Below are 15341 nucleotides of genomic sequence, written 5' to 3'. Positions count from 1 at the left end.
TTGCTGGTGAGTATTTGTTTCAGGTTGCGGGGCTGTCTGTAAGTGAGGACTGGCCTGCCTCCCAAGGTCTGTGAGTGAGGGATCGTTTTCTAGGATAGGTAGATCATTGATGTGCTGGAGAGGTTTTAGCTGGAGGCTGTATGTGATGGCCAGTGGTGTTCTGTTGTTTTCCTTGTTGGGCCTGTCCTGTAGTAGGTGACTTCTGGGTACCCGTCTCGCTTTGTCAAGTTTCCTCACTTCAGCAGGTGGATATTGTAGTTTTAAGAATGCTTGATAAAAATCTTGTAAGTGTTTGTCTCTGTCTGAGGGATTGGAACAAATGCGGTTGTATTTTAGGGCTTAGCTGTAGACAATGGATCATGTGATGTGTCCTGGATGGAATCTGGAGGCATGTAGGTAAGTATAGTGGTCAGTAGGTTTCTGGTATAGGGTGGTGTTATGTGACCAACACTTATTTGAACTGTAGTTTCCAGAATACTGCAAATTCATAAAATTCTTTCTTACAATGCCTGTATCATCCTGAACTTATTCTCCAGCTTCAGAAGACGTGCAAATTATCTCTAGTTATCAATGGGACAGATTAGCTGTCCTTAACATGTATCGAAACAATACCAGGGAACCTAGATGTAAGTAAGATTGCTGATAGTTTAATCCAGAAAGCTACAGTGAGACGTAAGGTCTTTAAACTGGGACATAGTGCAGACAGCTTGCAATGATTTTAATATACTGTAATTCATGATAATGTAATTACATAGTTCATAATTCAATCATTATTAAAATAGTAAAGATACCAATGATAGACACATTCAATAACTAGAATATGAAAGAAGTGTATAAATATACTGAAAATAGCCTCCTCCCAAAACTGGCAGAGTGCACCGCCCAACACACACACACCTCTTCAAAAGCACCCACCAGCAAAAACAAAAGTCAGCGGCTATCCATACACTAATACAGCAGAACTGACATGAGAAGCCTTGTATGCAGTGTTATTGTAGCTATGTTGGTCCCAGGTTATTAGAGAGACAAGGCGGGTGAGGTAATATCTGTTATTGGACTGACTTCTGTTGGAGAAATCTGAAGAGCTCTGTGTAAGCTCGAAAGCTTGTCTCTTGACTTGTCTCTCTCCCAACAGAAGTTGGTGCAATAAAAGAATTTACTTCTACCATCATGTCTCTCATGGGAAACATTCTTAGACATCACACAGGAGCATTTGCTTTTGGTGTTTGTCTCTGTAAGGCTACATCTACACTACGAGTAAGGTTAAGATTCTATCATGGTTATTTTTCGTAAAAGTCAGGGACAGGTCACGGGCAATTAACAAAAATTCAGGAAGACTGTGACCTGTCCCTAACTTTTACTAAAAATAATGGTGACAAAATCAGGCTGATGGGAGGAGGACTGAAGCCCAAGCAGGGAGGATGATGAGAACCCAAACCCCACCACAGAAGGGGAGGATCCAGCACCACCCTCTCACAGCAGCTGCTCCAGAGGCTGCCCACAACAGCTCAGAGTCCAGAGCCTCTGCCGGCTGACAGCTCCAGTCCACTGCCCCAGGTATAGAAAATGTCACTGAGGTCTCTGAAAATCATGGAATCCATGACCTTGGTGCCATAATCTTGTCTTTAACTATGAGCTAGGGGTGTGATTCCCCTGCACATGTAACTCTCATTGGGCTAGTGCCAGTGTAAACAGCAGGGGAGCTGCAGTAGCATGCGAGAGAGCATAGAGGGGCAGCTGAGCTGTGCTGAATATTCAGCTGCCTGAAACCAGTGTGTTTGTATTGCTGCCTGAAACTAGTACCTCAATGCTACTGTGGCTACACTGCTGTTTATACTCTTTCTATCTTGATGCAAGCTAGTGCACGTACATGTACACGAGCAGGGGAATGACACCTCTAGCTCAGAGTAGAGCAGTGGTGCCCAGATTTTTCCTGTTGAACACCTGCCTCACCAGCAGTGGAATAGATCTGTGCCCCGCTCCTTAGTAGAGGAAGTGGGGCTGAAGGTGGAGTTGGAGGCAGAAATGAGGTTGAGGGAGGAGTTGGGGCTAGAGGCAGAGCTGGCCTGGGGGCGGAGAGGGAATGAGGGCAGAGCGGGACTGGGGCCAGGACTAGGACCGGTAAGGGTGCTGTGGCCAGAGTCTGGGACTGGAAACCAGGAACCACAGCTGAAAACCAGGAGTTATAGGCCAACGCCAGAGCTGTGGCTCTGGCTGGGGTCGTGGCTGGGGCAGGGCGGGGGGGGAGGTAGAGCAGAGCTGAGGCTGGAGAGGAGCTGGTGGCAGAGCTAGGCTGGATTGTGCTCTCTCCCCGTCCCCTATGGAGGTTGGCTTTGGCCCTGCTGCATCTCCCTGAATGTTCCTCTGTGGTGCTCTAGGGGGGCACATCCCATAGTTTGGGGACCACTGGTGTAGACATAGCCTAGATCATATTCTCATAACTTTTCAGATCCTACTGATTGACCACTGCTGTCATATGACCTCCCCTGTATTGGGGTGAAGATGGTGCTTGGATTTTATGTGGTGTATTGAGAACTGTGTTCGGAATTGCAAGCGATCACCTTAAGGGTGGTGATGTCGGGGGGAGGCAGGCATTGCCCACTCAGCTACACTCTGCATGATGGTTCTGATGACTCCTGTGCCCTGTCTCTGTATATCCCATGACAGGGACTCTCCATCTGAGATGATCACAGAGATCACAAGCAGTGAGCTGAACCATGGGTCTCCAAGCACCAAAAAAGAATGGGATCAAGAGAGCCCACTAGCTTCCAAAGGAGGTATTTTCACAGCAATTGAGTCAACAGTGCTGGTTCCTTATCTGCTCATCCGTCTTCCATGAAACCCAATCCACTGGTTGCTGCTAACATTGAAAATTTGAGAGTTTGAGAGAAAAAGTTGGAGTTTAATCCTTATCTGTTTTTGAGACACTGAAGTAAAGGCCCTGTGTTGATTTACACCAGTTGATGATCTGGCAATGGTGTGATCATAGACGTGTAGAACTGCAAAGGACCTTGAGAGGTCATCTAGTCCAGTGCAGAACTAAATATTATCTAAAAAGATTATCAAAATATTATTGTCTGTCAACCCCTGCGCTTAAAAACTTCCAATGATGAAGATTTCACAATGTCCCTTGGCAATTTGTTCCAGTGCTTAACCCACCCTGGCAGTTTAGAAATTTTTTCCTAATATCCATTCCCGAACTGCCCCTGCTGCAATTTAAGCCCATTGCTTCTTGTCCTATCCTCAGAGGTTAACAAAAACAGTGAACTTCCCTCCTCTTTGTAACAACCTGTTGTGCATTTCAAAACTGTTATCATGTCCCCTCTCAGGGCTTGTCTACATCAGAAAGTTGCAGCGCTGGTGAGGGAGTTACAGCGCTGCAACTTTGAAGGTGTACACATCTGCAGGGCACCACCAGCGCTGCAACTCCCTGTTTGCAGCGCTGGCCGTACTCCCGTTTTGTCTCGGGTGTAGAGGATCCAGCGCTGGTGATCCAGCGCTGGTAATCCAATGTAGACAGTTACCAGCGCTTTTCTTGACCTCCGTGGAAGGAGGAAGCCTCTGGTAATCAAGCTGGTTTCCTTTCCCGGTTTGCTCTCTCGGTCCCGGAGCCACCCAGCAAACCGCAGGGAAGGAAACCTGCTTGCTCGGGGTTCCGGGACCGAGAGAGCAAACCGGGAAAGGAGACCAGCTTCGCCGCGGTTTGCTCTCGCGTTCCCGGAGCCACCCAGCAAACCGCAGGGAAGGAGACCTGCTTGCTCGGGGTTCCGGGACCGAGAGAGCAAACCGGGAAAGGAAACCAGCTTCGCCGCGGTTTGCTCTCTCGGTCCCGGAACCCCGAGCAAGCAGGTCTCCTTCCCTGCGGTTTGCTGGGTGGCTCCGGGACCGAGAGAGCAAACCGCGGCGTTCCCGGTTTGCTCTCTCGGTCCCGGAACCCCGAGCAAGCAGGTCTCCTTCCCTGCGGTTTGCTGGCTGGCTCCGGGACCGAGAGAGCAAACCGCGGCGAAGCTGGTTTCCTTTCCCGGTTTGCTCTCATCGTCCCGGAACCCCCCTTGAAGCCGCCCAACAGCGCTGCAGTGTGGCCACATCTAACACCACTTGCAGCGCTGGTTGCTGTAAGTGTGGCCACTCTGCAGCGCTGGCCCTATACAGCTGTACTAATACAGCTGTAACAACCAGCGCTGCAAAATTTTAGATGTAGACATGGCCTCAGTCTTCTCTTCTCCAGATTAAACAAACTCATTTTTTTCAATCTTCCCTCATAGGTCATGCTTTCTAGACCTTTAATCATTTTTGTTGCTCTTCTCTGGACTTTCTCCAATTTGTCGACATCTTTCCCGAAATGTGGTGCCCAGAACTGGACACAATATTCCAGTTGAGACCTAATCAGCGCAGAGTAGAGTGGAAGAATTACTTCTCATGTTTTGCTTACAACACTCCTGCTAATACATCCCAGAAGGATGTTCACTTTTTTCCCAACAGTATTACACTGTTGACTCATATTTAGCTTGTGAGCCATTGTGACCCCTCAAAGCCCATTCCACTATACTCCTCCCTAGGCAGACATTTCCCATTTTGTATGTATGCAATTGATTGTTCCTTCCTAGGTGGAGTACTTTACACTTGTCCTCATGGAATTTTATTCTGTTTACTTCAGACCATTTCTCCAGTTCATTTTGAAGTTTAATCCTATCCTCCAAAGCACTTGCAAGCAATGTTCCCTATTTTTTTTCCATCCATGTGCAAAATAAATGTTATGTGCACCAAGGTAGTGTGTTGATGTGCGTCACCAGTTGAAACAAAAAACGTAGATATAATTTTTTTTTAAATGTTGCCATAGGGATAATTACTTGAGCCAGGACAAGTTAGGCACTTTAGAACTCAAATTTAATTCTTTTGAATAGTGAGTGTAAGAGAAATAAAAATGATGTAATGCAGTTAAAATTAAAGAATATATGTGCACTGCAGGAAGTACCAAGAGGTAACAACAATAACAAGCATTTGTTGGGAGGTTGAGTGTGAAGACTAGCCGGGGGGGGGGGAAACGGGGCGTTTTCTTCTGGGGAAAGTCCTCCAAGAGACCGTGTGCTGTCTCTTTCAGGCACTCACTCACCATCTGGAAAGCTGGGGAAGGTTTATTCAGACCTCAGAGCTGCTGTGAGTCTTGAACTCTGTCCCCTCTTCCCTGCTCTGTGGAGATAAGGTACAGGGATGAGGGAAGGGGAAATGCTGACCATCAGCATTCCACTCTCCCCCCCCCCCCCCTTTTGCACAGCCAGCAGGAGGGTCACAGGAGCAGCTGCAGGAGCAACGTGGCTGCAAAGCAGCAGCAGTGGGGGAGGGGCACCCGTACAGATGCTGCCGGATGTGCGTGGCTCTGCTAATCAAGTGTATGGCACTTGAATCACTCCTGGGCGGGTGCCCGACCGCGCAGCTTAGAAAGAATACAGGTTGCCACCTCTCCCAGCTTATCATCCACAAACTTTATAAGTGGACTCTTTGTGCCATTATCTAAATTATTGATGAAGATATTGAACAGAACTATACCCAGAACTGATCCTTGTGGGATCCCACTCAATATACCCTTCCAGCCTGACGGTGAACCACTGATAACTTCTCTCTGGGAATGGTTTTCCAATGAGTTATGCACCCACCTTATAGTAGCTCTATCTAGCTTGTATTTCCCTAGTTTGTTTATGAGAAGGTCATATGAAGCAGTATTAAAAGCCTTACTAAAGTCAAGATTACCACAGCCAATGCTGCTCCCCTGTCCACAAGACTTGTTACCCTGTCAAAGAAAGCTATTAGGTTGATTTGACATGATTTGTTCTTGACAAATCCATGCTGACTGTTACTTATCACCTTATTATATTCTAGGTGTTTGCAAATTGATTGTTTTAATTTGCTCCATTATCTTTACGGGTACTGAAGTAAAGCTGACTGGCCTGTAATTCCCCAAGTTGTCTTTATTTCCGTTTTTATAGATTGACACTATATTTGCCCTTTCCCAGTCCTCTGGAATCTCTCCTGTCTTCCATGACTTTTCAAAGATAATCACTAATGGCTCAGATACCTCCTCAGTCAGTTCCTTGAGTATTCTAGGATGCATTTCATCAGGCCTTAATGAATATTGTCTGGGGGTTGGCTATACTTGCAGGTGTACAGTGCTGGCAGTAAAGCTGTACTTCGTACAGCTTGTAGGGAAAGTGCTGAGTGTGGCCACACTGACAGCTACCAGTGCTGCAGTGTGGCCACATTTGCAGCATTTGCAGTGGTGTTGGGAGTGGTGCATTATGGGCAGCTATCCCACAGAGCACCTCCTCCCATTTTGGCACCGTGGGTTGTGGGAAGGGGGCAGAGGGTGCAGGTCATTCTGCTTCCTGTCCCAACGCTCCGTGATGCATCGCTTCACATCCCAGCAATCCCTGTTTTTCCATCCATGTTTGGTGCCATCTCGACTCTCCTAACGGTTTCTGTGCAGCGCGATTTCTATGGGAAATGGAGCCCGAACTGCTGAGGAGTATGCTGACGAGTCTCACCAGCACATCGTGTTTGACAGTAGAGCTATTCCTTCAGATCCAAAGTGATGAGGAGTCCGATGATAGCGAGTTGCCTGACACGTATGACACTAAATTGCTTCTGGCATTCACGGAAATGCTTATCACCGTGGAACGCCGCATTTGGGCTCGGGGAAACAAGCACTGAGTGGTGGGATCACATCATCATGAAAGTCTGGGATGATGAGCAGTGGCTGCAGAACTTTTGGATGAGAGAAGCCACTTTCGTGGGACTGTGTGAGGAGCTCGCCCCCATCCTGCAGCACAAGGACAGAGATTTGAGAACTGCCCTGCCAGTGGAAGAAGCGGAGTGGCTATTGCAGTCTGGAAGCTGGCAACTCCAGACAGCTACCAATCAGTCGGGAACCAGTTTGGAGTGGGCAAGTCAACCGTTGGAATCGTGTTGATGCAAGTTTGCAGGGCCATTAATCGCATCCTGCTAAGAAGAACCGTGATTCTGGGGAACGTGCAGGACATTCTGGATGGGTTTGCACAAATGGGTTTCCCTAACTGTAGAGGGGCGATCGATGGGACGCATATTCCAATTCTGGCACCACCCCACCTAGCATCCGAGTACGTTAATCGGAAGGGGTATTTCTCTATGGTTCTCCAGGCGCTTGTGGATCACCGTGGGTGTTTCATTGACATTAACACAGGCTGGCCTGGAAAGGTGCATGATGCACGCATCTTTCAGAATACTGGCCTGTTCAGGAAGATGCAGGCCGGGACTTTTTTCCCAGACCAGAACATTACAGTAGGGGATGTCGAAATGCCCATTGTGATCCTTGGAGATCCTGCTTACCTGTTAATGCCTTGGCTCATGAAACCATATACAGGGAAGCTTGACAGGAGCAAGTACCTGTTCAACTACAGGCTGAGCTGGTGCCGAATGACTGTGGAGTGTGCTTTTGGCCATTTAAAGGGGTGCTGGAGCTCTCTGTATGGGAAGCTAGACTTGGGGGGGAAAGCAGCATCCCCGTGGTTATATCCATGTGGTGTACCCTCCATAATATTTGTGAAGGGAAGGGTGAAAGATTCAATCTGGCATGGACCTCTGAGGTTCAACGCTTAGAGGCTGAATTTGCACAGCCAGAGAGCAGGACTACTAGAGAGGCTTAGCACAGGGCTGCAAGGATTAGGGATGCCTTGAGGGAGGAATTTGAGGCTGAAAACCAACAGTAATGTTTGGTGCCTTGCATGGGGGTGAAGTGCAGTGGTTATAATGTTAGTAGGAATCTGTTTTTCCTAAGCTGATTTGCAGTGCCTGTTTCTTTCCTGGGCTAAGGTATCTTTGACTTTCTGTAATAATAAAGACTGTTTTCAAAGCCAAGAATTCATTTATTGAAAAGAAAATAACTTTATTGACAGACACAACATTTTGGGAACCTAAAAGGCAGGGAGGTGGTGTGGGGAACTGTACAGTCACAGGTTTGAATATGTCCTGTCTGGAGTGCTGTGCAATGACTGCTGCACTTCAGGATGCCTATACTGCATGGTGATGGGGTTGAGTGCAGAGGGTAAAGGTCGTAGTTCTTAGGGCTGGTTGGTGAACGTGCAGGTGTTGGAGGCAGCTGGTGGAGGTAAGAACCTGGATGCTGGGGAAGGGGGTTTGGAGCTGACAGTGGGGCACAAGGGAAAGAGCTTTGGGATGGCGGGGGGGGCAGCACGGTAGTGCTCTGCCTGCATGGTTACGAGCGCCTGGATAGAGTCCACTTGGCATGCCAAGATGCTTATCAGCTGCTTTGTGCTTTTCTTCCTGGCCACTGCTTTTTTCTGGCGGATCCTGCTTTCCCTTTCCCTCTAGTCCTGCACTTTTTGATTCTCTGTGACAGAGTGATCCATAACTGCTTGCAGCATGTCTTCTTTGCTTTTTCACAGCTTCTCCTGAAGGTTTTGGAGTCTTTGAGCTGTTGATAACATGGGCAGCTGAGATCTCAAGGTTGCTTGTGGAAAGGCAAAAAAGGCAACACTTAACCAAGGCAGCATGGTTTATATCAGACAGTTATTCCCACACAGTGAAGGAGTTTACAGTCTTCACAATAGCATAATTTTCCCATACCAAAGACAGTGCACATAACCCACAGAAGCCCTGAAATGGTGAGTAAGGGGGACTGATTGCTTCAGGGCTGTACTGTCCTCGGGGTTTCTGTGAGTTGGGGAAAGCAAACAGCTGCAGGAGGCACCTACACTGAACACTCTCCCAACATTTTCCACAGGCGTTGATCCTGGAAGATATCTCGCTATTGCGGGTCACCTGGGAAGAGCGGGAGGGTCTTCTACAGCCATGCGGATTCCGCCCTGGCCCCTATGCAGCTTGCCTGTGTTTTGCAATGGTCCCCCCACCCTTCGCGGCACAGTGGCGTGGACGTGTTAGCCTGACTGGGATAAGGACCACTGTGGCTCTCCCAATAAACTTGCACAAGCGCATTGCCCATGCTATTCCACATCTAGGCATGCATGCAGCCCTAACCCTCCCTCCTCTCCTGAAACATTTCCATCCTGAAAATAAAAGCCACTTACCGGGAACCCGCTCCTCTATTTGTCCTCCACCAAGTACAGGCTGCTGCGATTGGCTACCTTCCTCCTGGCTTGCGAAGAGCTCCTGGCTGCATGCCTCCAGGGACTCCAGGGTGTCTCCCCCCACTCCAGTACCCTCACTCTTGGTTTCCTCCTCCCCCTCCGCTCTGAAGTGTCCATTGTGGTCCTCAGATTGGTGATAGTCACCCCCAAGTATTGCTTCCAGCTCTTTGTAAAAACAGCAGGTCATGGGGGCAGCACCGAAGCAGTGGTTTCCCTCATGGGCTTTGCAATAGGCACTCCGCAGTTTCTTCACTTTAACCCTGCACTGCAGCACGTCCCGGTCATGGCCCCTTTCCAGTATGGCCCTTGATATCTGCTCATAGATATTGTAATTCCTACGGCTGGAGCTCAGCTGGGACTGATCTTCTTTGAGAAGGTAACAGATTATTTAGACAAAGGAAATGCAGTAGATCTAATTTACCTCGATTTCAGTAAGGCATTTGACATGGTTCCACATGGGGAATTATTAGTTAAATTGGAAAAGATGGGGATCAATATGAAAATTGAAAGGTGGATAAGGAACTGCTTAAAGAGGAGAGTACAACAGGTTGTACTGAAGGGTGAACTGTCAGGCTGGAAGGAGGTTACTAGCGGAGTTCCTCAGGGATCGGTTTTGGGGCCAATCTTATTTAATCTTTTTATTACTGATCTTGGCACAAAAAGCAGGAATGTGCTAATAAAGTTTACAGATGACACAAAGCTAAGAGGTATTGCTAACACAGAGAAGGACCGGGATATCTTACAGGAAGATCTGGATGACCTTGGAAACTTGAGTAATAGTAATAGGATGAAATTTAATAGTGAAAAGTGCAAGGTCATGCATTTAGGGATTAATAATAAGAATTTTAGTTATAAATTGGGTACACATCAGTTCGAAGTAACAGAGGAGGAGAAGGACCTTGGAGTATTGGTTGATCACAGGATGACTATGAGCTGCCAATGTGATATGGCCAATTAAAAAGCTAATGCAGTTTTAGAATGCATCAGAAGAGGTATTTCCAGCAAAGATAAGGAGGTGTTATCGGTATAGTACCGTTATACAAGGCACTGGTGAGACCTCATCTGGAATACTGTGTGCAGTTCTGGTCTCCCATGTTTAAGAAGGATGAATTCAAACTGAACAGATTCGGAGACGGACTACTAGGATGATCCGAGGAATGGAAAACCTGTCCTATGAAAGGAGACTCAAAGAGCTTGGCTTGTTTAGCCTAACCAAAAGAAGGTTGAGGGGGGATATGATTGCTCTTTATAAATATATCAGAGGGATTAATATTAGGGAGGGAGAGGAATTATTTAAGCTTAGTACCAATGTGGACACAAGAACAAATGGGTATAAACTGGACACTAGGAAGTTTAGACTCTAAATTAGACGAAGGTTTCTAACCATTAGAGGGGTGAAGTTCTGGAACAGCCTTCCAAGGGGAGGAGTGGGGGCAAAAGACATATATCTGGCTTTAAGACTAAGCTTGATAAGTTTATGGAAGGGATGGTATGATGGGATAGCCTAATTTTGGCAATTAATTTTGGCAATTGATCTTTGATTATCAGCAGGTAAGTATGCCCAGTCATCTGTGATGGGATGTTATATGGGATGGGAATCTGAGTTACCGCAGAGAATTCTTTCCTGAGTGCTGGTTGATGAATCTTGCCCACATGCTCAGGGTTTTAGCTGATCGCCATATTTGGGGTCGGGAAGGAATTTTTCCTGTGGGGCAGATTGGCAGAGGTCCCTAGAGGTTTTCACCTTCCTCTGCAGCGTGGGGCATGGGTCCTTGCTGGAGGATTCTCTGCAGCTTGAGGTCTTCAAGCCACAATTTGAAGACTTCAATAACTCAGACATAGGTTAGGGGTTTGTTATAGAAGTGGATGGGTAGAGTTATGTGGCCTGCTTTGTGCAGGAGGTCAGACTAGAGGATCATAATGGTCCCTTCTGACCTTAAAGTCTATGAGTCTATGAGCTCCCCCCCCCAAACACTGATGAGGTCCAGCAACTCGCCATTGCTCCGTGCTGGGGCTTGTTTGGCATATAGTGGCATGGTCACCTGGAAAGATTCACTGATTGCACTCCACATCTGGCTGAGCAAACAGGAAGGGGATTTTTAAAATTCCCAGGGCATTTAAAGGGTGGGTCACATGAGGCCAGGGCAGTAGAGTTTGAGCAGAGTGGCTGAACAGGCATTCTGGGATACCTCCAAATACCTCTGGAGGCCAATAACAGCACTTTTGGTGGCCACACTGGTGGAGCAGCACTGCATCACCCAGCGCTACAGTCATTATTCCCCTGGCTGAGGTGGAGTACAGTCAACGCTGTAGCCAGGGAGATACAGCGCTGTATGTGCCTTGCAAGTGTGGACGGTGAGTGAGTTGCAGTGCTGTAAAGCCGCCACCAGCGCTGCAACTCTCCAGCGTAGTCAAACCCTAAGTAATTTTTAACTTGTTCTTTCCCTATTTTAGCCTCTGATCCTACCTCATTCTTACTGGCATTCACTATGTTTAACGTCCAATCACTACTAGTCTTTTGGTGAAAATTGAAACAAAAGTTATTTAGCAGCTCTGCCATTTCCACATTTTCTGTTATTGTTCCCACCCACCCCCACCCCCACCCCCTATCCCCCCGTGACTAATGGGCCTACCCTGTCCTTGGTCTTCCTCTTGCGTCTAAGGTATTTGTAGAATGCTTTCTTGTTATCCTTTATGCTTCTAGTTAATTTAATCTCATTTTGTGCCTTGGCCTTTCTAATTTTGTTCATACAAACCTAGGTTATTTCTTAATATTTGTCCTTTGTAATTTGACATTGTTTCCACTTTTTGTAGGACACGTTTGCATTTCAGACATTGACAATCTCTTAGTTAAGACAGGGTGGTCTCTTGCTGTACTTCCTATCTTTCCTACGCAGTGGGTTAGTTTAATAGAAGGGAAGTCTTCCAATGGCCCAAGAGGCAATGGAAAGATGGTGCTATCAGCCATGCTTTATTCAGCAGCACTACACAGTTGTAGTCATGACAGGGCAGATGCTGAACTGAACTACTTGTCATCTGTCCCCTGAGGGCAGTGGTGAGAGGAGACGTTGTGAATTAATGAAGGAAATTTAAGACAAAAGATGGCAAAATGTGCAAGGAACTAATTGCTGTGGAGATCCTGGCACTGGGGAGCTTATGGTGGAGTTAGCAATCGCTGCCTCACTGTCTGTGGTAACTGTGATCTCTAGCAAAGTAGGTTCCCAACAGGCAGGCTGGAGGGCAGTGCCCCTTCCCATCTGGGCCTGCTGCCAGCAGTGCTCTGAGTGAGTGGCTGGTGAGAGCTAAGGAGCTTGCTCAGTCACTGTGACTGCCCCTCCAGAGAGATGTCACCAACCAATGATCCCCACAGTATAGAATACAAAATACAGAAGATCAGGGCCGGTGCATTAAGAAGCAGCTGATGTGAAGGGGGGTGAGGAAGCAACAGCCCTATGGCACAGAACCTTGAATAAGGCAGGAATGCAACAGCATCTTCCATAAAGCTGGTAGCTCATGTTCTAAATCTGCCTGTGATGATACTCTTTGCTTCCCTTTGACTCTGTGCTGCAGGAGCATCTCTGTATTGGGCTGCTGCTCTGGCCATGTCAATTGCCCTCTACTTTCCCAAAGGTCCCACCCTGTTCCTTGGGAGGGCACCTTCTGGATACAGTTGCACATGGACCTGGTTGGAGCTTATCAGTGGTCCTTTCTCTTGGGGAGCGCTAAATCTTGGATATAGTATCAGAGGGGTAGCCATATTCGTTTGTCCCAAAAACAACGGGGGAATCAGGTGGCACCTTAAAGGACTAACAGATTTATTTGGGCATAAGCTTCCATGGTAAAAAACCTACTTCTTCAATGCATGGAGAAGTGGGTTTTTACCCACGGAGCTTATGCCCAAATAAATCTGTTAGTCTTTAAGGCCACCAGATTCCCCATTGTTTTTTTTCCAAATATAGGAGCATAAGTTACCCTTTTCTCCACTGTTGTGCGCCATGTGGGACAATTCCTCTCTCTCGACACCTTCCCCCCCCCCCCGGAATTTTTATTGCCCTGGTTTTTCCGATCTTTTCTTCATTTCTCTCTCCCACAACCTCCTCCCCAACAGACATCACATTGCACATGCCAGTATGCCACCTCGAGAGTTCAAAGATCATGAGTCGGGTCACAAAAATAATTGGTGTAAAAATAATGAGATTTTTCATTTTTTAAATAATATATTTGAAGTTTTTTTTTTTTGGTCTTCTGGATTTTGAATCCTTAGGTCACCTCTTCACTTGAGTCACATTTTAAAGATTTTCTCTGCAAACTTGAGAGAGAAACTTATTTAGAAACAAAACAAACAAAAAAAATCTGAGATTCACACCTAATCACCTGACTCCAGAAGCTGGAACTCGGAGAAGAACACAAGTACAATATCGCAAGACTCATGATAAAATTGCAAGCATTCGCAACACTGCATACGTATCCTGGGTGACAGCAGGCAGCTTCCCTCCTACTTGAAAGTTTGCAGCATGTTAGTTCAATGTAGCTGTGGGAAACCTAGTCCCAGTCAATTTGTAAGGGCAGAAGGTAAATCATTCCTCACATGTGCTCCATTCTTGAAGGACGTGGCGTAGCCAATCTCAGGCACAGTGATTTGGAAGATCATTATTGTGCTGCCAGGCTAAAAGGACTAAACAGATATATTTTTTAAATGAATGGAGTATAAGAAGGTTAAATATTTTCAAATCATTTCCAAGAACTTCATCGTCTTTCCTTTGTTGACTCAGATTAATAAACTTGGGCAGTATTAGAACAGCTAGCAAAACCAGATGCCAATCACTGCTGTTGCTGAGCAACTGCCATTTATTTCGCCACAAGACAGCTTGCAGAAATGCACTGAATTATCTAGTATTTAATCTGTGAAACTGGATGCTTTAAAAAAAAAAAAAAAAAAAGTTGCAGTCCCTCTTCCTTCCCCAAATACTTTACTTTCTATTCTGATGCTTCTTTCCCTGGGGACAGAGCTAAACTCCCAGCCTGAAGATGGAAAGAGCGCAAAACTCCATGTCCTAAAGCGCCTTGCAATGGTACCAGGTGAACATTATAGGCTAATAAAGTCTATATCAGTGCATCCCTTAGTTTGCTAGTTCTCTTGGGCCTTCTCTACAGTAGGGAAAACTGGAGGTATAATTCCCTGTCGATGTAGCCTGTGAAGTTGCACTCCATATATTTATGGAAATATGCTTATGAATGTGAATATAATGTAACCGGAATATGCTTTATTTTTGTAAGGTATCATTACAAAGTTTATAATCTAATGAATGTTCATCCTATTTGTATGAATGTATCATTCTTGTATCTGAAGCTAGAACTAGGAAGTATTACTCTAAAGCAGGGGTACCCAAACTTGGTTCGTGGCTTGCTCAAGGTAAGCCCCTGGTGGGCCACAAGACACTCTGTTTACCTGAGTGTCCGCAGGTATGGCAGCTCCGAGCTCCCAGTAGCTGCGATTTGCCGTTCCCAGCCAATGGGAACTGCGGGAAGCGGTGGCCTGGTCCGTGCCGCTTCCCGTAGCTCCCATTGGCCGGGAATGGCGAACCACGGCCACTGGGAGCTGCGAGCGGCCGTAGTTGTGGATGCTCAGGTAAACAAAGCATCTTGTGGCCCACCAGGGCTTACCCTGAACAAGCCATAAACCAAGTTTAGGAACCCTTGCCCAAAAGTCCTATTGTAATTATTCAAAGTGCAGCCTGCCCCAGGGTGGGATTCTCCAAATTAGTTGTAAATGGCTCTGTTTACTTGTAAGCCTTCCTGTGTTCATGTGAGTCAGGCCAGAAAGAATGGAGGCTTGGGGTCTCACAGGACATGTGGCCGTGTCACCTAGTACTGGAATCTATCTTAAACCTGGTGCTCTTCCATTTAGAAGGAAGAGTGGGAACCCAGAGAGACAAAGGATTCCGGCCTTGTGCCAAAGCTATAAAAGGGAGTGGAACAGAACAAAAAGGCTGCTAGTCATGAGAAATCCCCTAGTTACCACTTGAGCTGGAGCTAACAAGGACTGCACCGGAGGAAAGGATTTGGCCCAGACTAAGGAATCTAGTCTGTGAAAGAAGCTTATTGGCACATTTCTGATGGTGAAATTTAACTGTATTCAGTTTCTTAAATGTATTAGGCTTAGACTTGTGTATTTTTGTTTTACTTTGCTTGGTAACTTACTTT

General features: G+C 46.7%; 1 protein-coding gene across 5 annotated transcripts in view; it reads left to right on the top strand.

Annotated features, from left to right (window-relative positions):
- Window positions 1-15341, top strand: part of EPHB1 (EPH receptor B1) — a 356755-nt gene that overhangs the window by 199980 nt on the left and 141434 nt on the right. The window lies entirely within an intron of this gene.

This window comes from Gopherus evgoodei, chromosome 9, assembly GCF_007399415.2.
Source record: "Gopherus evgoodei ecotype Sinaloan lineage chromosome 9, rGopEvg1_v1.p, whole genome shotgun sequence".
Taxonomy (NCBI): Eukaryota; Metazoa; Chordata; order Testudines; family Testudinidae; genus Gopherus; species Gopherus evgoodei.
Note: the sequence above shows the minus strand (reverse complement) of the source record. Positions and strands in the feature narration are given on the sequence as shown.